This window comes from Bicyclus anynana, chromosome 7 (assembly GCF_947172395.1).
Source record: "Bicyclus anynana chromosome 7, ilBicAnyn1.1, whole genome shotgun sequence".
NCBI classification, from domain to species: domain Eukaryota; kingdom Metazoa; phylum Arthropoda; class Insecta; order Lepidoptera; family Nymphalidae; genus Bicyclus; species Bicyclus anynana.
Genome location: NC_069089.1, coordinates 18,156,075 through 18,183,237, shown reverse-complemented (window position 1 = coordinate 18,183,237; position 27,163 = coordinate 18,156,075). Strand labels below are relative to the sequence as shown.

The 27,163-nt window shown below is 37.6% G+C and overlaps 1 long non-coding RNA gene and 1 other non-coding gene across 2 annotated transcripts in view; one reads left to right on the top strand and one right to left on the bottom strand.

The window, feature by feature from the left end:
* LOC128198260 (uncharacterized) overlaps nucleotides 1–27,163 on the top strand; it is a 60,883-nt gene that overhangs the window by 2,961 nt on the left and 30,759 nt on the right. The window lies entirely within an intron of this gene.
* Nucleotides 3,624–3,695, bottom strand: Trnam-cau (transfer RNA methionine (anticodon CAU)). Its single transcript has one exon. It is a non-coding gene; the product is annotated as a tRNA-Met (tRNA).

Genomic DNA, 27,163 nt, shown 5'->3' with positions numbered 1-27,163 from the left:
TGCGTTTGATGATAACGCCATCGACTTTCCAACTCCGGGGTGTTTACTCTATTTCTTTTAGAAATTTTCTCATATTAAGCTAAAATTGTCACTGCCCCATTCAAGATTCAAACCCAGGAGTTCAAGAAGCCGCTAAACTCTGGAATGCATCCTATAAATGTAAAACTTCCTGATGTATTGTTTTATTTATTTTTCACAGCAAAACAATTAAAATACGGAGGACTGTACAATATCTTCTAAACAGTGAGCGGGTCTGATTGGTTCCGCACATCTTAGCTCGTGGCGCGAGGGTCCAGCGTACCCGACTGTGAAATGCACAGTTTTGTTTAAAAACAAACGGCAAACAAACACGGCCTGTTTTATCGTGGGATATTGATAATTTATAGCACGTGCCGCGAGCCGCTGTTTTTACAAACGTCCGCGCAATTCGCTTTTGTTTTAACAAGGAAAATGGCTGTTGAATTGTGATAAGTATCATTGGTTTGGTTGTAGGCAAAGAGACAGTGACCACGCGGCTCGACCATTCTTCCATTTATTTATTTCATTAGTAAAACCAATAGCTGCTACAATGTCACATGTCATTTGTACATTACGAGAGATATTGTTAATGCTCAGTTAATTTTAATTTTTTAATATAATAGTTCAAGTTAATTAAGGGACTCAATGACAGGGTTTTGGTATACGCACTTCTAACAATCTTTACAAATTACAACCAAATGTACATAATGCAAATATTATTTTTAAAATTAATCAATGTTAATATAAAACCTAGATAAAATAAAGTGTTTCTTTATGTTTACTTATTACAACGTCATATAGAATTCTATAAATACCCATTGATATTATATCGTACAGTTGTCTAGCACATGCAATACATAATGAAAAAATTAAATTAGTCATGACTGACTGGGTTTTTCTCGTATTAAAAACAATGAGTCTGCTACTAATTTCACTGGTTTCACTTACCATTGCAGAATGAATAAAATGAGAACTCAAACTGTCCGCCAGCTCTGAGCCTACTGCGTAGCTGGCGGCGCTGTATGTTTGTTGATGTTGCAAGTATTTTTTTGCGGATTGGTCGGCAGAATGCGGCCGCCTGTGATATTATTGTTTTCTTCCTTTTCAATATACCTATTTTTTTCGCTTGCATAAGTAGGTATATAAACTAAAATCCTGTACGATAAACGATTTCATAGAATATCCGAGTATAGGTCCGTTTTACGAGTAACGAAGGCACCATAGAATGTAACTCTGAAAATATTAATTGTCTGTATGTACCAAGTGATGGTATAAAGTATATTTTTACTACTGTATAAAAATAGTGAGCCTTCTCGCCACGGTTTTAGTAAAGTACTACCACCGTTAATTAAGGCACTGTACAGTTCAGTTTTGGTGGTGCAGATGTAAGAAGAAAGGTCCAGAAGATCCCCGCTCGATGTTCGGACTATAGTGATGGCGGTAACCCAAAAAACAATGCAATCAACCACCAAACCTAGAGTTGCATTGCATTGTACACCACGAGCAGAGACGTGGTTATTACGATGACAGATTGCACTACTAAAAGAAAATTACAGGACTTGAGACTTTACTCCTCAGGATGATAGACAAAGAATGACTCATTGGAGGACTTGTTACTAGAGTGTACCTACTACAGTTTCTATTATTTATTTTTAAGATCGCATAGGCAGATGTCCTACCAGCTATTTACATAAAAAAGTGACGAAAATACAATCACATTCGAGCACAAGTGGTCTTAATAAATTTGGCGACGTTGGAAAGTGCTCGTAATTCGGTACGCGGCAGACCCCGTGTATGGGGCGCCGCTGCACCGCCCCGCATTATTATGTAGATTCCAATTTAAAACCACTTGTTATCTAGTTAGCGACGAAAAATACCTAACTACGGCCCCCAAATTAGCCCGCGGCTGCCTACTCCGACGTACGTAATCGATGGCAATTGACAAACGAAGCGTTCTTCTGTCAAATTCTAGTTTTCAGTGTAACAAAAGAGATGTACAACCCTAAACTGCAACAGGATAGATTTGCCAATCAATTTTGAACTATAAAATTTGGCACCGAGAGTACGTTTTTGAGTGAATGAAGTTTTGCAAGAGGTGCCTTTGCCCTAGGTGCGTAATACGGGTCTTGTTATGATAATCGGCGCCCTGAGGGCAAGGGCTGCCTGCTGCTAGGATCCCATTCGACGGAATGGTCATCGATTGGGAACGTTATGCCGATAGGATTGGGAACAATAAAATACTTTACTTCGCAACATTCGGTTTCGAGAGCATCGTTTACTGTTAGCTTTCTTCTTTTTTAGTTGTAAAAGGGTAACCTTGCACATACATTCAAGGACCCCGATGCTCTGTGATACTGTGATACTCAAATCTTGCTATTATTCGTACCTTAGCCGTGTGAAACCTCTGAATTGAAATAACTTTTCATGCTGTATAGTGATTCTTTAACGATCTGAGCAATTTGTAAATTGACTTTTTATCGAATTAAAGTAAAATTATTATCTAGTGATATTGGGTTCGATTCCTAGCTCGGATTAAGTAGGTACATTTTTAATATTAAACAATCATTAATAAGCGATTAACTCTCATACAATATTTCAATGTTATAACTTACATTACATCTTTTCTAGATGCACGTTCGCTAGCCACAGAATTTTTTTAAAATTTATTTTGGTTAAAAACAGTAAACGATTAAACGATAATCATACGTAAGAGTATGAGTAGGACCTACTTACGTCTGTCTATATGTCTATTTGAATACCTACACTAACAACAACGTGGCGCAGCAAGTATAATATTATACTAAAACCTGCAAATTCCAATTTAAAAAACAAATTTTTAATTTTAATAAAGTAGATCGGTTCCTTTATTTCAAACGGTACTGGATAGAAGTTTAGTGGTCTCGAGACTAGAACTCAGTGCCGAAAAGCCATTTTAAAAAAAACTGCTGGTTTGGACTTATGACACCATCGGTACCAGAGCATTCCAATACTTTGACAAAGGCTGCTCACGTCACGTCCGCGGGCCAGCCATGACGCCGAATGACATTCTCGAGCCTTAATGACGTCATTCAGTATTAGTCGCATGACTCCTTCCTACTCATAACTGTATGCAGGATAGGTTACGTGTACGAAGGAATCGTTGTTAAGTACTAAGTACTATTGTTTATAAGTACCTAATTACGATTTTTTATCTATTGATTCGATTCCCAGCTACGATATACCTACATATATTTTTAATTTTAGTTTAAATTTTAAATACTTACTTACTTGAAAAGACATGCCCTATTTAGCGACCTTTCATTTGAAAGTAACCACATTGAGTTGGCACTTGGAGTTGATTGGATTACGCTGTCTTTTAAGAAGACTTTAATAACATAATATAATTATATACAATCATAATTTTTTACTCTGAAATAAAAGTTATGAAGTATTTGGTAATTCGAATCAGTATTTATTTACCTGTTAGGATAAAAAGTAAAATCTCATCAAAATTCGTTAATTTTTGATGAAACAGAAATTTGAATACATAAAATTTTATTATAAACGAAATAATAAGTTTATTATTTCGTTTATAATAAAAAAATAAAAAAAAAACAAAAAGTTACTAGCAGAGCGTGGTTTCGATCCACGGACCTCTGGGTTATGGGCCCAGCACGCTTCCACTGCGCCACTCTGCTCTTGGCCAATGCGCTCAAATAGTCTAACGGTATCTATTACTCATATACATTACCAATCCATGACGTAGTAAATTTTTTGCATAGCAAACTTACTACTATACGCGGAAAATTCCATACGATCTTTATGATACGGTAAAAACGTTGGTGGTTTTTTCTTATTCTCCCATTTTATTTTACAAAAGAGTCAATGTACGTACGAGTCTGACTTGGTCGTTTTATTCATAAATGGCTAAAGAATTAGCCACTTTACCATACAATACGATATAATAAATTCATAAGAGCGATTTGTCAAACAACTCGACGCACTTGAAGAGCTATTGAGCAATTGTAATAGTTGAGAGTGATTTTATAATGTTGTGTGAACAAGATCATAGCCGAGGGCGACACTTACCATGTAGTGGACTGCTTTGTACGCTTTTACAAGTGTTTACGCTTCGTTTGCACCATTCACCTTACCTCGTTCTAACTCTCTTCGTTTGTCCAATGGTTAGCTGACGCGATTAACCATCACGAGGTCTAGCGTTCGAGGCAAGGTCTGAAAATATTAATTTTAATTTCCCTCTTGTATGATATTGTTATTGATAGCATTCTAGAGTTGGGAATTTAGCTAATAATAATTACCTATTATTCCAATTCTGCAAGCCACTATTTTTTTTTCTATACAAGTTAGCCCTTGATTACAATGTGGATGATGTAATCTAAGATGGAAGCGGGGTAACTTGTTAGAAGGAGGATGAAAATCCACACCCCTTTCGGTTTCTACACGACATCGTACTGGAACGCTAAATCGCTTGACGGTACGGCCAAAGCCTCCCACCAGCTTTCTCCCGCCAGCAGACCTGGACAAATTAAGAAAACCTTAATCGGCCCAGCTGGTGATCAAACCCAGGACCTCCGTCTTGTAAATCCACCGCGCATACCACTGCGCCACACAGGCCGTCACTGGCTTATAATACCTAAACCTAATCGCTCTAAGATGCCTGCCCAAAATCAGCATTGTAGGTAGGTGTATCTATACTGTCGCTTCTTACCAGAAATACAATGCACAAATATTTATATGAAAAAAAATTACAGTTTGCCTCATTCCAAAAATACCTACGGTCGAATTTCACCCAGTCGGGTCTTTAGTTACAGGCAATGCGTTAACTAATGGCGCAATTAATAAATATGGCATAATATCACTTCAATGGCAGTGGGGTAAATGTCCCAGTGCGCGACCTCCTCCGCCAGAGCTCCTCGGGGCGTCGCGGACACCAATAAAGAAGTACAAAGGCGCCCCGCAGTGACCTGCACCCCGACTGTATCGTTCTTTATGGTATTAGGGCAGCTAATCTTGGAGGGTTGTCTTTTATTGCTTTTTACTTAGGCGCGTTTGAAATTGTTCGGAGCTTCAGCTAGTAGATATAATCATTATTTGGATTCATTTAATCGGATTTTAAATTAGTATACTTACCAAATAGAGCAGTGATAGCCCCGTGGATATAATCTCTGTCTCCGATTCCGGAGAGTGTGGGTTCGAATCGGGTCCAAGGCATGCCAACTTCTCAGTTGTGTCCATTTTAAGAAATTAAATATCACGTGTCTCAAACTGTGAAGGAAAACATCGTGAGGAAATCTGCATACCAGAATTTTCTTAATTCTCTGCGTGTGTGAAGTCTGCCAATCCGCAGAGTCTGCCAATTGGCTGCGTGGTGGACTGAGGCCTGACCCCTCTCATTTTTAGAGGAGACTCGAGCTCAGCATTCAACCAAGTATGGGTTGACAACGACTCACCAAAAGGTTATGAAAATTCTGTAGGTATCAGATTTTTATATCATCGTTTACTCGCGGCTTTGCTTGCGTATATCTTTGTTTGTATCTCTCAGGATTTCTTTTTTCTATTCTATTAGACGTTTTTATTTACCTTACTTAAAGTGTCATGACTTAATTAGGTATTGACTTTCTTAAAAGTAAGGTTTATTTACATTCCCCATGTCAACTAAAAGTGCACCTAGTTAAACAAAACTCTTCCGTAACAAAGTATTCATAAAAACTGAAGGGTTGTATCAAAGGGGGGCTCGGTACTCGGCTCATAAACCAAAATTAAAACTTTTCGATACATTTCTCTCTCACAATAAAACCATTCCAGCTCGACTAAATACTCCGCATTAAGGTGTCGTTAGTCAAATGACGTGGACATTGCCTTTATTATCCGTAGTAACAGATAAGCTGCATTATAAATACAACCCTATCTTTTAGTGGTAAAGTGTATTTTAGAATGTACCAGGCAGTAAGTTACGCGGTTATTCGTTTCAAAAGCAACAATAAAAATCTTTTATGAATGGGGATGTCGTGTGACGATGTTGCCCTACTTTAATAAATTATTTCGGCAATTTTGCGAATTGTTTTATGAACATTATTTTGTTCATATTAGTGGCAATAAAGCGATAGGAAAGTTCAAGTTCAAACAAATCTGTTTTCATTAGAACTATTATACATAACTATATATATATTAACCGACTTCAAAATAATATGTGTCTAGCAATATCTTGAAGTTAAGAACTTTGATCTTCGTCAACTTTTCAAAACAATTAGTAAATATTCCTTTATTAATATATATTAAAATCTATTTATAGAAGCTTAAGTAATTCGAAACTTTAAAGTAATTATAACACAAAGTTTTCCTATGTATATAATTTGTCGCCTGTATGAAATCTCTTCTTGCAAAGATTGTCTAGTGTTGTACCGTTATTACAAATCGATACGCTTCAATCATTCAGGTATAGGGATGCTGGTAATGTTACCTCAATGACTTCAATAACCACTATTACTAAATAAACTCAAAATAATAAAAATACCTACATACTCGTCTAGAAAATTCACATCAAAAGCTTCTTAACTACCCCACATAAAGTTTATCTAAATATGCCATAACATAAAAACACAGGGAAAATGTAACTATCAGTGAAGATGAGAATGAAAATTTAGGAATATTAAGGGAGCTTGTAAAATATTTTATCCCCGCGTCCTCCCATCATTCATAAAATAATAGTGGTCGTCATCAAAAGGGACGTTTAACAAATGATACGACGCACTTCTATTGTTGAACCTTTTGTTATTTTGCTTTTACATGTCATAATTCCGACGAATAACAGCGTATGTTTCCAATTTGTTGCAAATGATTTTTATTCTTATCAAGCTTAACGTAGAGCTCAATTTAATTCGTCGATTTCATCATGAATCATAATGTGAACAACTAATAAGTCGCTTGTGTATAATTATTATTTTATTGCGTGCATTACGAATGCAAGTCATGATCGTTTATGTTTGACTCCGATACTTTTATTTGGGTTTGCGGTGTTCCATTGAATTTGACATTTTTTTGTTTTGAGGCATAAAAATGATAACGAACTGAAGTCTATACCCTTCTATATGTTTTTTTTTTTCAGAAATATTTATCTTAAATTACGAGAAAATGGGATACAAGAAACGTACAACAAAAAACTAAATTAATTGAAGTTAAAATGTTATTAAAACCCGCCTAGCACGTAACGTGCAAAAACGCAACTACATGGGAATTGTTGGATGAAAAATAAGAATGAAATTTACAAAAATACTTCCAACCAAAATTTATTTTTGTTCAACGTACCCTATTTCCTAGCAAGTGTTCACCAACGTAAGTGACTACGTTAATTAATATAGATATCAGATATACATATTTCACATTCATTTATTTTATTTTTATGAACTACTAAATGGCATGCAATGGTGCAATTAATAGTAAATAAACAATTCATTATTGATTATTATTTTATTAGATGAACTTTTTAGGTCATTTTATCTACCACTAAACTTTTACAATTAAACTATTATCATGCGGAATTCACAAGACATTAAAACACGGTCACGTACAAAATAGATGATATCCATTCTGATTTGACAGATTAATAGCATAAATTCTACGGCTTTCATTTATCAAGTAATGTCGTAATGTTTTAGTTAGTAGTGCTGCGCGTTTTGTACCGCGGGAACGGTCGATGGTACGATGGTATTGATAGTGATCGCCACGCGACCTATTGTGCCGCTTCTGGTCCGCTCTGGTCCGGGGGTCCCAGGCCAGGGCACGTGCACTTCATTATTTTCGCGCCAAAATGTTCCAACATCGCTTTGTTACCAGATTAGGCGCGATTGGGGCGTATTTAATGGGGCCTGTGTTTTTGTTGGAAATACGCATTATTCTTTACCTATTGAAGGCGTGCTAAACAGATCGCAGAGCTTAAAACTTTACCTTGTTAAGGTTAGATGTACGGTTTACAAATACACGCATGCGCATTGTTATTCTTATTACCTTGTATGGTATACCTTGAAATTTATCAATTTAACCAAGGTGCTCCAACGATGAGTTTGCGTTTAATGTTAGGATGTTAATATTAAAACATTTTACAAACACTATCAGATTGAGGATAATGCCTGGGACGTTAGCATTTCTCTAAGGCACAGGGTTGTGCTTAACAACACCAAGTTTCAAACTCCTGGCTAAAAATGTTTACAGATAACTTGGTAAAATAGCTCAGTATTTGACAGAACCAGTGGAGGTAGTTTATATTTGTTTATTAAAATAGTAAATCTCAAACTCAAGGTAACGTACGGGTACATAACACTCAGTTGAAATATTCAGTTACGTGTTGTCGAGGGATGTTTGGTCACCGGCGTCATGTCGTACGTTGATAATATTTCGTCGGATCTGTATGGCGTACCTACTCTAGAGGATTGTCAGATTGCGTGAAAATATTGTTTTTTTCGCGTTACGCAAAACTTCCACAAACTCCTGTTTCTATTCACTGTTCAAACATCATACCATTCTTATTCTGACCATATCAATAACTATTTTGTTTTATTCTAGTTTTTCTCCCCTAGCGTGCACTAATCACCCCCGGTACAAAAATATTGAAACACAGACGGCCAAGCATTGTGCCGGTGGGCGGCGACGCCATATTTATTATTTTTGTCACCATTGTACGCGGGGATTATAGCGGGTATTTAGATGAAATTGGGGATAAGGCCGATAATCTCCTTCGGTTCTTTTATGTCGATATCGATTTTTTGTGACGCACAACACTATATCCGCGGCGTGGGCGCAATGTTGTAGCACCTTTTGTTGTATTACATCGACAAACCGTTGGAAGTTTATAACAACACTTGCAGGTTTGTGTTTGTGTTTGACGAAAAAAGTGAGTTTGAAAACTAAAACCTGGTAAAAACAAATCACGGTCTAAAAAGTATGAAACAAGGTAGTTAACACACAAGGTATCTAAAACTTATTCTCATCTAATTTTTATGCACAGGGGCCAAAAATATCGTTGACAGGGACGTAGGTAGCAGGTACCAGCAGCGAGGAGCCTATACAATTTGATTCCTATGAGGATAGGTATTTACTAGGTACGTATGCCTTAGTTTGATTCAGAGTGGTCCTGGGTTATATTCCCAGCTTGGGTAAATTTAGATTTTTTTTTCTAAATTAGATCTTCTTTGATGGTGGGCTTCGGCCAATGTTACTTACTCGTACCTGGGGATAAGCCTTTCTAAGCAATTTACGGTTCCAATACGATGTCGCATAGAAACCAATTAGCTATAATATGAGTACATATTATAAGTTAAATAAACATTCATGCATTTCAGAGTTAATCTTTAACTTCTTATTTAAAGATTTACCATTTTAGACTGATTCGTTATTTTTACTTTTTTTGTTTAGAAACACCAAATACAAATAAAACACAATATTTATAGGAAATGTAGGTACCAACGCCGTTCAAGTGCACTATCATAGGTCTAACACTGGCGTCATTACCCTTCTGGATGGTTATTGGTTAGGCTTCAGACTTACTTCTTTATTTTGTGTCGTCAACCTGTTGCTGTTGACCGTTGTATGTAGGACCCTTGATACTTGGTGAACTTAGCAGGCCGTCCAGGTCATCATCACCATGGGTTATCATTAGAGAGCCAATGAAGGTTGCGCGTAGCTCTGTTACTCCGCTGCATAAGCGGTCCCGTGTGTCGGTGTATCGTCTTACTCCATACGTGCTCTATGAGGACTGTCGGTCATATCTAGAATTAAATAGTGTTCATTTAGTGAACATTAGACTATTATGTAACAATATTTTGACAATCCATGAATCGTGATATAGTCAAAATGACCTCTGCCACCGATTCCGGAGGGTGTGGGCTCGAATCCGGGCATGCACCTCCAACTTTTCAGTTGTATGCATTTTAGGAAATTAAATATCACGTGTCTCAAACGGTGAAGGAAAAACACTGTGAAGAAACGTGCATACCAGACAACTTTCTTAATTCTGTGCGTGTGTGAAATCTGCCAATCCGCATTGGGCCAGCGTGGTGGACTATTGGCCTAATCCCTCTCATTCTGAGAGGAGACTCGAGCTCAGCAGTGAGCCGAATGTGGGTTGATAATTATGATGATGATTTTGACAATGGCCTCACAAAACACATCATTTATCTACTGTAAAATAAGACTACTTGAACTTTTTTTTAAATGCCGAATGGACTGAATCCAAATAACTGAAATGTCAGCAGTCCACACAGCCGGGACAAGGATGTCATTAACAATCACAACCTCCCCCGCTGTACACGCGGGGCGGGGGCGGGGGGACGCGACGCGCTCAGTCCCGCTGCTGTCGTGGTAAATAGTGAACCGCATATAATACCGGGACGAACCGGGCTAGTGATGGGACAATGTAATTTTTGAAATTTTTGTAAATTCCCGCCAACCCGGAACGGAACTGCGTCGTGGGTTTAAGTTCCATATCCCCTTACCATTAGGGAGGAAAACCTCGCCTATGGCAAAATAGGTTAATACTGATGACGATGAATTAAAAGGATTTTCAAATAATAAGGATATTGGTCGAATTTTAAATTATATTAAGGCTCTTCTTCACAATTACATTTTTATCTAGCGGTGCGGTCGCTGATTGATTTTAATGCGGTTTTCAATGTTATAGTGATTCAAGAGGAAGATTAATATAAAAAAGAATGTCGTGGGTCAGGGTTTCCACGCGGACGAAAAAAAGTATATAAATGAGTAACTGAGCATACTATTTTGTGAACTACACAAATGTCAATGTAACGCATCAAGTGTACAACCCTCGGTACAGTAGGCATCCGCTAGGTATCTGCAGAGGCCTAGGGCGCGGAGGGGAGCGAATGATTCGTTAGGAGCCAGTGAAGCGTTCACCCGTGAACGGGTACATACCTACCTGCTATGTGCCCCGATAGTAAATATTTGCATACATATCAGGCGCCGAGTGTTTAGGGGCAAATACGTCAGGGATTTTAAATTTCAAGATGCTCGCTGAAGTGTTAACTTTGCGTTTTTGATGAGCTTTTCATATCTGAATAGGGTTAGCGATTCGATTTCTTGAGAACGTTTTGAGGTTTTTATGTTATGCAGTAATGATTCATCTAACAAGCAAATAGCCCACCTGTTGTTAAGTGTAATTGGTAACTAACGAGGTATCTGCTTTGTAAAAAATCATCCACGTCGTTGTTCAAATGGTTAGCGTATGTTAACTTTGGATAATGAGCTCCGAACTTCGAATCTTAAGAAAGGACAGTCAAAAGATCCTTTAACCCTACATACAACGTTCAGTGTGTGACTCCATTTAAGGTCATTCTCTGCCATTCTAGGGTCATTCATTGTTTTGGTTACAGTTTGGTTTGTTAATTAAGTTATCCTGACAAATGTTGTAAATCATAACATTTGTCAGACATTAGTTTTCTTATTGTTTGTAAACCTGAGTCTGCTAAAAATAGCCTATACCTATATACTTCTCAATAATCTATGTAACTTTCTATTGATGACATTTTTTCAAATCGGCCCAGTAGTTGAGTTTATTCGTTACATACAAAAATACAAAACTTTTCTCGATAAAATGTATATTACGCTTTCCAAGAAAAATATGACTTTAAACTGAAATTAATTTGAATTTAATGTTCAACACGTCTTGTGTTCATCATGATAATAAGAAGTTTATTTTAAACATTAAACACATCTTGTGTTCATAATGAAAATAAGAAAACATACTTTATTTTTTTATTTATTTATTCAATCAAAGTAGGCAAATTCAAAACTATGTTTTTTATGGTTTTGTTATAAGCAGGATTAAAATCCACACCCCTTTCGGTTTCTAACGACATTATGCCGGAAAGTTAAAGCGCTTGGCGGTACGTCTTTGCCGGTAGGGTGGTAACTAGCCACGGCTGAAGCCTCCCACCAGCCAAACAATGCGTAAGTACAAAAACTATTCGTATGGTAATCTCATAACTATCTACAAACGAATCCAATGATTTGGCACGCTCACGGCCCGGCCACGTCCCGTGCCTGGAACACTGCAAAGCTCATCGGCCTGCGTATGGGGAATTACAATTCCGCGAGAGACGTCACACCTACCCTAGCCCAGCGGCCGCCCCAAGTAATCTGAGCCGCGAAGTCTCTTGGTAATTAACTACCGATTTCATTTCTTGATGTATTTTTAAAAGCGTCCGGATTTTTAATGGTTATTTTATGGTGACGGATCGCTTATTAAGTTTTTATGGCGGTGCGGGCAGTGACAGATGCGATGTAGTTTGACACCAGCTCTGAGGGACAGAGGCAGCGCTGACGCTGGAGATGGGAGGGGCCGGGAAATGAATTATTGTTGCAGATTATTTTTATTTCAATGAATCTTGTCGTTAAATTTTAACGACAAATAAATTATTATTGTACGGTATTTATTTGTTTTACAATGTTCTGGGTGAAACGAGATACTCCACCACTTTTTGAATAAATCTATACGGTTCCATTTTTATCGTTTCAAACAGTAGAAATCATAAAAATAAGTATAGTAAAAAATAATACAACATAGAAAGGCAAAAACAATTGAATCTCAGATTAAAGGGCCACCCAAACTCAAAACTGAGAAGTCGTACGTTCGATTCTCATCAATTGAAGCATTTTGATTTTTTGTCAGGCAACACTCAACTTAATTAATCAAATTCGTCTTTTTGCAGTTTGAGTAAGTAATTACATTGAATCTATATGCTAATTTTGTTTCATTGAGATGTGATGAAGAGAAAATAATGTAAAAAATATATTACGAGTAGAAATATAATTTATACCTAGGTGGTAGACATAAGCTAAGGAATAGTTATTAACTTATTCATCTTATAAACAACGACAGGTTAGTTTCAAAGGCACTAATATCTAGCTATCAATCTTCAGAATGGCCGTATAAGTTACAAAATTAATCCTAACACTCTCGCAGCATATTCGCTATCAGTCCCGAGGGGCGGGGCGGCGAAAATTAAAACAGATGACGTAGCGGAACCGTCGCCGGCCATAATTAAAAAGATAAGGAATATTTTCCTTTCGCATCGAGATTATGAAGGAAACCCCTTTTGACCCCCGCTCGGCTCGCTCTGGGGCCGGTTAACCGGTTAAGGGGCCCCAGAGACCGCGCGCCGAATCGGTTGCGTTCCAGTGCTGATTAAGTAAACTATAACGTTGCCAATGTTCAGTTGATTGCGCATTACCTCAACAGCCGCAAGATGCGAGACGGGAAATTATTAAAATACTTTGATTTATTAACTATCAGGTTAATTACTTTTTACTTTTCTACAGGCGTCAACGTTTATTCTTGAATTCAACTTTTAAATATTCAAATAATCAGCACAACCTTTTAGTTTGTATCGTCATTTAAGCATTGATATAAATTGATTTCTAATATCACATAAAATAATATTTTAGAGCGTCAAAACTGCAGATTTTTATTAAATCCTGGACGATTGAACTAAAATCAGGTGATAAAGCTCAAATAAACAGACATTAGATATTTTTACTGCTTTTGTTTTGTTTGTAGCAGTTCGTAGCAGTTTATAGCTCGACTGTTCGTGCGGATTATCACAATCCATGCGTACTACGGAACAGTGCGCAGTGAAACCATAGCCGATGTAGTAAGCAGTAACGTCAAAAGTCAACAAGGGCGAATGAAACGGTAAGTTGATTTGGCCGTATTCTCAAGGGTGGATCGAGACTCCGGTATTGTTATCTGGGATAGTTACTGTTTGAGATGATTGGATTGGCTCTGCGATGAGTGGCGCATTGTTTGCGCGATGTCGGAGCGGGTTATCTGTTGACACTGGCGCTGATTACGGCGCTGATAAGGCTTCAATATCCGCTCCGACCTTTACTTTTGGCGCCTATTCCATAGTAGATAATAAAACTGTAGAGCTTGATGTTGCATGGAGATTAAGGTTTGGAGTGCCAAACCTTATTTGTCTTGCATAACGAGTGCGTTATGCAAGACAAATATCGTACGCGTTATGAAGGTTAGGTATACTGGTGATAGTTGTTAGATTTCATGAAACCAAATACTAGGTAGATGTCATCTCCTGGAATAATCGAAACCTTAGCAAATTGACATACTATTGCTCCAAACGAATCAAAAAATCTGGATGTTGCAGTAGATATACTTTAACAAGACAAGCCCCGAAAACTTTCTTTCGAAAACTAGAAAGACGTACGGGAACAACATTTGCTATCGACAAGTCACGTGACCAAGATCTGTCATTCCCATACATCTAGTTTTCGAAGCGTTAGCGATCGTAGAAAGAGAATCGACGTGCCACTTGGCTAGGGGAGCAAGTACAAGATTTAAGGAAGGAAGGAAGGATCCAACCTATACAATTTTAGCAATAGTTTATGGTTGACCTATAAATCTTATTTCGACGCAGAGGCTGCATTAAAGTGAAGATTATTTGAGAGACGAATATCTTGGCATTCCATAGATTAACCGTATGGGTGCCGGTCCAGCTAGACAAGGAAGACAACTCAAAAATGCTGTTATCCATCAGTCTTGTCTAAGGCGTAAATATTATGCTAGCTCCCCACCATCCAATAAGCCCATATGCTTTTTTTTTTTTTTATATTCTTTACAAGTTAGCCCTTGACTACAATCTCACCTGATGGTAAGTGATGATGCAGTCTAAGATGGAATCGGGCTAACTTGTTAGGAGGAGGATGAAAATCCACACCCCTTTCGGTTTCTACACGGCATCGTACCGGAACGCTAAATCGCTTGGCGGTACGTCTTTGCCGGTAGGGTGGTAACTAGCCACGGCCGAAGCCTCCCACCAGCCAGACCTGGACAAATTATGAAAATCTCAATCTGCCCAGCCGGGGATCGAACCCAGGACCTCCGTCTTGTAAAACCACCGCGCATACCACTGCGCCACGGAGGCCGTCAATATTATGCCTGCAGCGCTAAAGGCTTGACATCGATCGCGACCAACACACGATCAGTTTTATCAGACTTATCGGACCGTGGGTTGGCTTTTACCGTGCAAAATAGTCTTCAGGCTTCAGGCTTCAGACCGGAACACATCATGTTTAGTAAAAATAAGCATGGCTGTTTTACTTCCCCGAACAAACTCTGTCAATAAAAAGCTTCATTACAACTCAACAAACATCGCTGCTTAATTATATGAAATCTAAAATAACACTTATAAATACATGTGGATATCGGAGTATTCACAAATCTTTTGTAATTCCATCTCTTCTCATAGTGTGTTACAAGGAAGTAAGTACGAGGATGGGAAAAAAATCATTATTCGGGTAGATTGTTTTGAAAAAGGCCGCCCTTACGCAGGGCGCGGGGAGAGGCAATCAATACGGCCAGCGCTCGGCCGGAATACTAAGCAGGTGCTTCCCCGAGCGGCGAGCGGCGAGCAGCGTGCGGCGAACGGTGAGCGGCGCGTACACCCAACTATTAGGATGTAATTAATATTTTTTTCTATAAGTATTACTAGACACCTACTACTACTACGACTACTAAGTACTCGTAACTCAAATTTTCAAAAAAAATTTAATTATCACCGTTGTCTCAAAACAACCTTGTAAGCTAAGCATTCAAGTCAAGTCATTGTAAACAAGTCATTGTACCCTGGCGGAAATAAAAGAAGATTTTTAACTACATATTTGATTATACAAATCTACGAATTTACTTATTAAGGGTATTAATGGCGGGTTGATGACGTTTTCAATGCATTAATCAATTTGACGTTTGCTGTCAACTGTCATGTCATAGTTGCTCTATGGGCGCCATCTTGATATAACTCAAAAACTTGGGTTTTTATTTTATTTATTTCTTTTTATTTAGTTAGATTTATTCACTTTAATAAATTTTAACAAATTACGGCTACAAGAGTGGACCTGAAATGGACCATCTCACCACATCTTTTGAGTTTGCCGAATTACAAAATCATAATACTAGAAACTGGTATCAATGAATAACGTAAAGTGTTTTTCAGATAGCATGGGTACGTTTCACTCTTGATAGTTTGCCGCGATTCACGATAATAGTACGTATTATGAACGTCTTAAGGCAACTGTCATCATGCTATCTGAATAACACGTTAGTTGTTTTTCTACTTTCCACGAAAACTTGACAAATAAGTGGGAGACGCCACATTGATCATACAAATGGTCACAACGCCCTCGAGATAAGTTGATATAATATTCAGTTACAACGGTATAATTGAATATTAATCTCATTAGATGTTAAGGGATGATGCTGTCTATGAATGTACCTATTGCAGTAACTTGGTAGGAGCACGGTCAATTTGCCGTATCTCAGTACCGGCATCCGGTACCCCAGACATATGCATTATGCCACAAAGCTCAATATTTTAGTAGACGCAAGGACAAGGACCTATCCTGCGATATGTGGTAATCTTGAAAAATGCGCATCTACCTACACGTCTACGTACTATACCTATATTATAACGCGATAAGGAGCAGCTACAGGGATTGTATCATCATCTTGTGGTAGAGGAAATATCTCGAGCAGGCCCCAGGACTTGTGACCTTGGGTGCAAATTTGAAGGATCCTTTTAGAATGCTCGTTCACCATCTATTGCCCACATGTTCTCCACACCCACACTAAACAATTTATGATCAATTACACAACAAAATATTATTGCACAAAATTACTAACACGATAAAACAACGTGACGGTAAGATCGCTGCTCAACAGAGAACTGAACACAAGTTACCCATCACTCTCTTAAGTATTACCTCGAAAGTATTACCTATTGATATAACATCCAACGAGAGGACGTTGAACTTTAAGATTTAACATAAAATATATCACTCCTGAATTATTCCAACCCAACCCATTAGGTACATAAATATAACCACCGTTATGTTTTTGGAGATGGCCTACTGAGGCATCCAAAGGTGGATTTAATTTTGTGGCAACAGATAAGATAAGATAATAGTTTTAGTAAGTACGGAAGTAATTATACACTGGCAATTCTAAACACCAAACTTGAAGTAACAGTACATTAGCACTACACAACGTTTATACACCAACCCTTCGAATACCGCCTCGGGTCAAAACTACCCCTCCCTTGCTTGTGTTTATCTGATCAAGATAAAGTTTGCCAGTAAAGAAAATGTATTACTAACGTTTACTTGGAATAACATTCATAAAAACGTAGACCTATTTCGATCTATTAATATTTGCGTGCAATTTTGTTTACAGATAGAAAGATTTTATGACCATAAATAATAAATTCTTTACTTTTTGTCATATAACAGATAAACCACCTGCCCCTGTAGCCAAGTGGCACATCGATTCTCTTTCTACGAACGCAAACGCTTCGAAAACTAGAAAAATGTGTGGGAAGACATTTGCTATCGACAGGTCACGTGATCAAAATTTGTCATTCCCATACACTTTTCTAGTTTTCGAAGCGTTTGCGATTGTAGAAAGAGAATCGTCGTGCCACTTGGCCAAATAGGCTGCTTTTGCCAATCAAATATAACAAATTATTTTTATGGTCTTTCTTATTTGTACTTCTCATATTAGGGCGCGATTACAATCTTCATACCTTTAGTCTTTAACTGTAATTATGAAGAATTCAATAAATAGTTTATTGATTGGGAGGATTGATTCCAAAATAAACATAGATATTATTCTAATGTAATAGACAGAAAAACAAACCTCTTGTTGTTCCTCTATCTTCAAAGTGAGTCTGTCGGTTAAAAAGCAATACGATCGCTAGTCACGTTCGTTAAAAAAAGTGAAAGCATTTTATAAATTTTGCATTTATAAGTCCTCCGAGAGCGACGCTGCGAGGTAGAGGTTGTCACGGCGAGCGGCGAATGGGGCCCGCGGGACCGCGCGATTAAAAGCTCGTACCATCCCGCCGCGGCCGCGTCACGGGTTCAAACGTATTCTTGTAAACTCATATCGTTTTATTTAAATTTCTCTCTCGTGTAGTAGAAACTTTAACCTAGATACAACTAGAACTTCAATAATTCATGGATAAAATAATTTGTGATATATTTTGTTAATTTATTTTTTATTTATTTCTAAAATATGTATATGTAGATACGCTCATATTATGTTCCGTCACGTTAAAATTAATTCAAACTCCGCCCAATCGATGATCGATGTTTGTTGCAATAGCAACATGACATTAACAACACTAAGAATGAGTTGTTAATGTCATGCACGTTGTATTAGTCAAATTCTAGATTGATAGTACCTATCTTTCAATTTGACCGCGGGACCGCTAGGTCAATCAACATCTGGGAAATAGTGTTTAACACTGATACCGCAAATAAAAACACGTGTGGTAGGTAGTACATTCGTCAAGACGTCTAGAAAAATGTGCAAATATTTACCCACACATAAACAATTTTAAAAGTTACAAACAATTAAAGGTTTTAAAAATAGGGGAAATTTATGAAAATTACTCCAAAACTATTGGTGTTAGAGAATTTTTACAATAAGATTCTTAGAGAAGAGGAAATTGAAACTTGATCTCTAATAATAAATATATTTTATTTATTGTTTAAAGTAGGGTTCCACGTGGCAGCAAATCACGATCGCGAAGATTTTTCTAAACGTCATGACGTATCGAATGAGCTACCACACTTATTTTTATTCACGGTATCAGTAATTAACACTGTTTCCCAGATGTTGATTGATCCACGCGCCGCGTACATAATATTATTACCTATAGATTTAAATAGACAGAAGGTACTGGTAAAGTTTATAATTTACTTTAAAAGTATGGAATAGATACATAAATCGCGAATGATCCATAACGCGATTGAGAAGTTTAAAAGCACATCACATCCTTCATTATTTTAGACAGATTATAACATAGAAACATTGATTTCAAATAATTTTCATGTTAAGTAAGGCCAATATCAATGCAGTTTAAAATTTTCATTTTTTTAATTATACAAAGTTAAAACCTACCATCATCATCATGCTCTACAAGCCAGAAATTCTAAATTTTCAAATTTCAAATTATTTACTTATATTATTGCCGTTCGACTCGCACCCAATATGCCGTCGCCCCCCGGTCCGGGCACTAATGCATAAAATAATCCCAATCAATGCCCCATCCCGCCAGCGCTCGTCAAAGTTATCTTTTTATCTACAATTAGGATTTCGACACCTCCCGGGCCCCGGGGGGAGGCATCAAAGGCCTCTCATTATGCGACGTTATTGAGTTATGAAGCGCCGTGGAGGGAGATTAGTTCATACTTCCATACACAAATCCTATCATACAAGCTGACGCCTTTCACTAAAAACAACCACCATTTTGGTTCACCGCAATATAACCACCCTTACTTTTAGGGTTGACACTTTTATTTTAATCCAATAAAGTTATTTCCATGAAATCGTTTATGAACATAAATTTAATTTAAAAATAAAATTTATAACTCTATTATTAATATATTATGTTACTTGCACACAATCATTTTATTGCTGTTCGTTAGTCGATCTTACATAAAAACTTGACCGATCATTTTTTTAAAACATTATAATTTTATTAAAAAATGTGACTATACATATATGTACGAGTATAATACTTCCCTGGTACTATAAAATAAGGCTGATTTTCTGAATTTATGAAAAAATAGTATACAGCAACTATCTACCTACCCATTCCCATACAAGATCAATATTTCATATTGTGTATGAAAACAATTAGCTTTTGAATGATACTAGAGCAAAATAACAGAAAAACAAATAAAAATGAAGCAAAAACAGCTGCTGAAGACATGACTATGTCTTGATTTCTTTAAACCTTCAGTGTTTAAAAATATCTAGACATAATAATGTAGACTTTGTTACTTTTATAGAATTTAATATGTACCTATGCCAAAAGATTTTTAATAAAAAAATCTTTGGTGTTCTTTCTACGACTAAGGAAATCCAATTTCCAAGCTATGTTCATGTATAAAGCATAATAAAGTACGGAAAAAATGCACAATATTTACTTTGTTAAAAGTAATCTCTGGCAACCCTATTTACTGAAGTACCTTTTATTAATCGGAACATCAGCGTAAACTAAACTTTAGCTTCATTAACATAGAGTCTAATTTACATATTGAAGGTGAGGGTTAATAGAACTGTGTCCAAGTGCAAATCTGTGTCCCTTTACATAAGGAAGTTGTCGTTATTGGATGCAAAGGGACGATTCTGTCCCTTAGTTTAAAACGGGCGATAATGAGATGCATAATTCGATTGTCTTTCTATTTTTTCTGCTGTTGTTGTTTCTGTCGGTTTCTAAAGGTTTCCCAACATCAAATGTGGTGTATATTCAATGTTTTTACTTAACTAGTCCCAGTAGCACATGTAAGCCCATAGGATACGACCTGTGTTTTCGATTCGGAGGATGTAGGTTTGAATACGGTCCGGTGCATGCACCTCCAACTTTTCAGTTATTGCATTTTAAGAAATGAAATACCACATGTTTCAATCGGTGAGGGAAAAACATCGTGAGGAAACCTTCATGTCTGATAATTTTCTCAATTCTCTGCGTGTGTGAAGTCTGCCAACCCGCACTGGGCCAGCGTGATGGGCTAAGGCCTAACCCCTGTCATTCTGAGAGGAGACTCGTGTTCAATAGTAAGCCAAATATGGGTTGTTAATTTACACTGCTTCCTTAGCTTATCTTGTCTCATCTGTAATGTGATTCCACACATGGTACGTTAATACATCGATGCCCTCACATCTCTATTTTGCTAAAAGCCTGACACGCTCGTTATCAAAAAATGAAATCTAAATAAAGTCACACGCATTATACCGTCTACATACACGTAACACCAGCATCTGTCCGTCCGTCCGTCACGCGCCGCGCGAACAAATTGCGAAATTAAAACTCCCATGGCGATGACTTTAAAATCAGCGGCCATTCAACATTTTAATATGTTTGGGGACGTGACGCCGCGGTGGGCGGACCCTTCGGATGCGACGTGATAGACAGACAAATATACATTGTTTTTTGTAGGTAGATTTAATCAAATATATTACCTGTACGATAATAATTGGTCATCGATGTTTAAGCAGGATGTATTTAGTATCTGCAATACTTTTAAATATACATATGCAAGAATAAATAATTGCCTCCTTGTTCTAGTAGTAGAGCTCGAATCCTGGGTCGGAACAGATACTGAACTTGTCTTTCTTTCAATAAATGTTCAGTAAAAAACAAAAATCTCGAATCACGTTGATCTGTAGTTTACCTTATATCACCTTAAATGTGATTAGATCACCATTTGTTTCATCTTTCTCTTAATACCCAGGTCTTTTCCGCACTCAGTCAAGATGTTGGCCGTTGCGCCTCGGTCCGTTGGTTGGGGGACCAGCCCCGCTGGAGGCACTCCTAACACTTAGAAGCTCGCTCAGAAGCTCAGTAGGCCACCTAGGTTACCAAACGCCTCTTGAAATGTTGCTGGGGAATCGCAATAGGCTGCGCGTCGTTCTGATACAACGATACATAAGAAGAATAGCGTCATCTACTAATATTATAAAGCTGAAGAGTTTGCTTGTTTGCTTGTTTGTTTGATTTGAAAGATTCTTTCAGTGTTTAGTTAGCCCATTTATCGAGGAAGGCTATAATCTATATTTCATCCCCCTATTCCTACGAAAACGGGAACCACGCAGGTGGAACCGCGCGGTGTATGCTAGTAGCTAATAAACTTAAACGTATACAGAAGAAGGAATGCTTGTTACAATTACGAGTTCGGTTTTTAGATAGTCCATCATATCCTAGATCCGACACTCTAAGAGCATGAACCATAAAGTGTTACTGAGATACACTCAAAGTGAAATATGTGCTTGATCTGTCACAGTGTATTCACTCAGCCGACGGGATGATAGATAGCACAACCCTTTGCATGCTCCATCACAGGATTATGTGCGGCTGCAGGAGACAGGGTATGTGGCATTTGCCAGGAGACGTGATAATGGCATATTGGTAGAAAGGTTTTGCTTTCAGTCCTTTCAGGTATTTTTTTAAATCTATTTAAATTAATTAGCAACCCATTTTCGACTCACTGTTAAGCATGAGTTTCCTCTCAGAACGAGACATATTTAAATATTACTAATATTTCTCGTTCCCCTCCAACCAGTCGAAATAGACCATGTTAGGAGTGGGTACGATAATAGTCCTTTACCGCTGAACTATTGAGACTTTTTACTACAGTATCCACATCTCCTTTAACTTTAACAAACTAGTGAACGCTTATGCCTATAAATTCAATTAAAAAAATTCACACGTTATTCATATTTAAATAAAAATAATAATAAATAACGCAATACATCAAAGCTACTTGTGTAATAATTTATTACGATATTTTTTTTTCTTACTTGATTTGGTATCTTCAACGAACCAGCAACTGGCACGTCGATTCTCTTTCTACGATCGCTAACGCTTCGAAAACTAGAAAAATGTATGGGAATGACAGATCACGTGACCTGTCGATAGCAAATGTCATTCCCATACATATTTCTAGTTCTCGAAGCGTTAGCGATCGTAGAAAGAGAATCGACGTGCCGCTTGGCTAGGGGGGCAGTATTTGATGGGTTATCTATCAACCAAAAGTATAGCAGGCCATCAGTCGCAGGCCCGAGAGGCTAAACCGACACAAGTAGCAAAATCAGCATTCCGAATGCGTTGGTTCCACATTTTTTGCTCTCTCTGTGTTTTATTGGCGCTTCGAATCGAGAGCTGCGACAGTCGCCGCAAGACTTGTGCTGACGCAAACATTTGCTTATTATTTTATGATATCACAAATGCTGTGATGGATTGGTACTTCAAAGAGCGTGTTGAGACGTAGTTCTTATAAGCTATAGTCTGCCACTTAAAATATATAAAAACGTTTAATTTATTTTGTGTTCATAAATGGGCTTTTTTATATTTCTAACTATTAACCGTTAATTAGAGTTTATTGAAGCTGATTAATTGTTGTAGTGCATTGATTGGCAAATTCTGTTTGCCTAATCAGACACGATATTTGTTATAGCAATTTGTGCATATGTGCTGTGTATAGGTATCGTGTACGATGTATCTACTAACCCTATTATCGCCGTACCGTTTTTGGATTTTAGTTGTCACAAAATCACAGTTTTCTACAAATTAATGTGTAGAACAATCCAGTATTTGCTTCACGCTTCGTTTAATCAGGTCGCAAAAATAACATAAAAATTGGTCCTTTAAAAACGAAGAGAAAATTATACAATAAAACAAAAGTTAAACGTCAGTTAAAAAGCACATAGGGAATTACTCGAAAAAACTAATCTGTATTTTCTTTTGAAAGGAATGGATTTTGGTTTTCTCTGCAGTCCATCCGCAAACCAAAAACCGTTGGTGAATGATTGCCACTAAAATAAATAACTGGCGGTTGGAGATATTTTGTAAAGGAAATATAAAAAATACGCAAAATACTTAGATGATTGAGGATTTTTTAAACCTGGATAAATTCTTAGTTTTTATTAAAGAAAAGAAAGTTGTTTAACTATCACAGATTCTGATACCATTACAACTTTATAGCTGTAGGTCAAATAAGGCATAGTTTTAGGGACTCACAAAGTTGTCGTGTATGGCGGCCGTCTGTAACGCAGTCGCGATAACATCGCGCAGATTACTCGCCTCGTAACTAACGCACGGAGTCATTATTGCTGATATTATAACCTGCACACACTGCAGAATTGTCGAGCGACAAAATGTTGAACGACTTTATAGGAAAACTTACATTGGGTACGCAGAACTAGTCTAAGGATCATGATTCAGGACACACTTATTAACTCGGACATCGTTACCGTGTTTCTTTCGCTACACCGTAAACCAGACTTCGGCTTGCTGTCAACCAGACGTCTATCAACTATAGTTTACCTAACTTGCAACCAAACTACGTAGATATCTGGTGATGAGAAATAGATAAATGTCAACCAATAGTGGTGCAACCGGAAATATCACTAACATTTTCATTGCCACCATTAGTTCACGTTTTGACTGTTTTTCATCACGAGATATGTCGTTGGTCGCATGCTAGGCATGCACGCGTCAATCTATATGTAACTGTTTATTTTTCATACTGAACAATCAGGTAGGCCGCTTTACCTGTAGAAAACCACCATAAGAGAACATATCTGTTACGAGTTATGACAACCGTTATCCTGTTGTCGTTGTTAAATCTCATGGGCCTGTAATTTTACAGGCCTGTAAACTTGTGAGTAAGTTAGTCGACACATATCAGATGGTGGATAAATCTAAAAAGAAAATATTGTGTACTACTAATATGTAGTCTTAGAAACATAGTATTAAGAAAACTTTCAACGTTGTCTTTTTAACTTTAATCTTATGTTCTAGCTAGATTTTTAAAAAGCATAAATATTTTACAGTGTTCTGCCTGAAAAAGTAAAATCCAATTCTAGTTGACAAAATTTTCACTAAACTATTTTAAAACGCGCCAAAACAAAAAGTTGTGAAACAATAAGTCTCCACCGTGACCTTAAGGTTATTACTGAGTCGTATTAGTTGTGCGGTAGCGAAACAAAGGAAATTGTAACCATTGTTAAATTAACTGTCGGAACAAAAATACTTGTTATTTAATTACAATCGGCGTGAATTATAACTATTTGATTTTCCGGCGGATTACGAGCGCGATTTACATACGGCTCGAGTGTTACAGCACTTCACAAACCTCCAGCTCAGCAGAACTAAACTAATCAAGCTGCTTCTAATAATGACAGTGTCTTTAGGCAACCGAATTTGGGCCATTGTGGAGTTATACCTTAAACTAGCCATTTATCCAGGGATATTACAATGATATACCTACCTGTCTGGCGCAGTTGGCAATGCTGACTGAGATTTTCAACAAAAAAATTCGATTTCCAGCTTCAATTTAGAATTTTATATTGTCTATATTGTTCACAGATTTATTCGGGTGGTAGGCATCGACCATTGCTAGTTACTGAAAAAGAGTTAGAGGACAAAAACCTTACACGCAATTCTGTACCATCAACTTGATGGTATTATCATTATTAGGGGCTCAGATGGAGACACAGCAATGCTGTTTACTAGTAGGGAAGAAGGCGGTATTCATTCTCCGGACGAATGAAGGAAAAAAGGAAGGAAAAAAAATGTTTAATAAGTGCAAAGTCGGTTTTGAAAATATGTTAAACGTTTAATTAGTCTATTTGTAAACTTTTTGAAGCTAATTTACAACACACAATAAATAAAGCCACCAGTGGCAGTGGTCAGTAATTAGTGTTACTGCATTAGTAATATTTACAGTAGGTCAGGAGTCAGCAGTCGTTGGCGATCGTATCGCGTACATTACGTGGCATACTTAGCGGGACATTATGAAACGTCATTTGTTACCGTTTGCGGCCCCTGAAGCGGACGCCTTGCCTTGACCGCGATGTACTGCGACTTTGAAAACAGGAAGGTCTTAATTATTATTATACTTAATCTAGATACGATTAAAGGAACATACTCGTATAGCTTGCCTTATTGGTCCATTGGTTAGCCCACATGACTTCACATCATGAATTAGGGTTTGGTTGGTTGGCGGCGCTTTTTCTTTTTTCCGATAAATTCTTAACAACAGTCCGGAGTTATGGAAAATTGGTGGTACACACCCGTGACTTGCAGAACACGTTACGAATCGTGAAAGAGACGTGAGAACCTAGTGGATATGACCTCTGTCTTAGGTTTGAATCTGGACCGGACTTTTCATTATGTACATTTTAAGAAATTAAATATCACGTACCTATCCCAAACGGTGAAGGAAAAACATCGCGGGGAAACCCGCATACCTGGAATTTTCTTAATTACTTACTATCTACGTGTGTGAAATCATGCAAATCCGCATTTGGCTAGCTTGGTGGACTAAGGCCTAACCCATCTCATTCTGAGGGGAGACTCGTGCTCAACAGTAAGCTGAATATGGGTTGTTAATGATGAACATCTGAAAATGATATTTACAAATTCTAAATATTAACACCCCGTGCCCCAACCTGATGGGGAGATGCATTAAATAAACTGTTGTCAACTCGAATAAACAGAACATGGGCTTTTAATTCGAATAAAGCAAAAAATGTCTAAATTCACTAAACTTGCCTTTAAACTACCAAGGTAATACCCAACCTTTTCATATTAAGTAATTAACCTCAAAGATTAAATCGCAAACAAATCATTCCGCATCGGTCCCAGGTTCATATTTCAGGCGGAACATAACCAAATCGTGTAATGTGACGTTTCATAATGGCCACTAAATATGCAAGGTCAGCGATAACATCTCCGCACAATATTATTTACTTCGTTCCACTAATTACTGCTTCGACAACTTCACTTTTAGTGCCGTGTTAATTGACACAGTAACATAATTGGTCTTATTTTTTAAATATTATTATATTGGTTAGCATGAGCCGTGATAGCCCAGTGGTGACTCTGCCTCCAATTCAGTCTGGAGCATGCACCTTCAACTTTTCAGTTGTGTGCATGTCTGCCATACCGCAAGCGTAGTGGACTATTAGCCTAACTCATCTCATTCTGAGAGGAGATTCGTGCTCAACAATGAGCCCCGAATATGTTACAGGACAGAGTTTAACATTTTCTTTGATGCAGGGATGAGTAACAAGAAAGAAAATCTCAATATTTTATAGCCCGTCCCGTTCCAAGACTCGTCATGAACCCAGAACGTCATGATTGGAAGCCGCATAGGCTAATCACTAGATGACTAGACGAACGAGACAATTACAATCACGATATCAGATAAATGGTAATTCCATCTTTTCTTACACTCATCGTCAAAATTCAAGTTCAAATTGTTTTTCACTTTGAATTGACTTTTGATATAGATTGTAGGAAAATAATTTAGTTTCCGTGTTGCCAAGACTTTCCCGGTGTCAGCGTAGACGAGAAATATTACCTATAATAAAAAAGAAATACAAATAAATAGGCAATAACACAAAGTACGACATAAATCAGAGCAGTTATCGACTCTGTTAGATCCACAGCATCATGCAATATGAACTGGAGAGAAAGTATGAGGGTGCATCACATGAATATGTATGAGGGGGGGCGCGGGGTGGAGGGACGACGGCGGGGGGTGGGGGGTT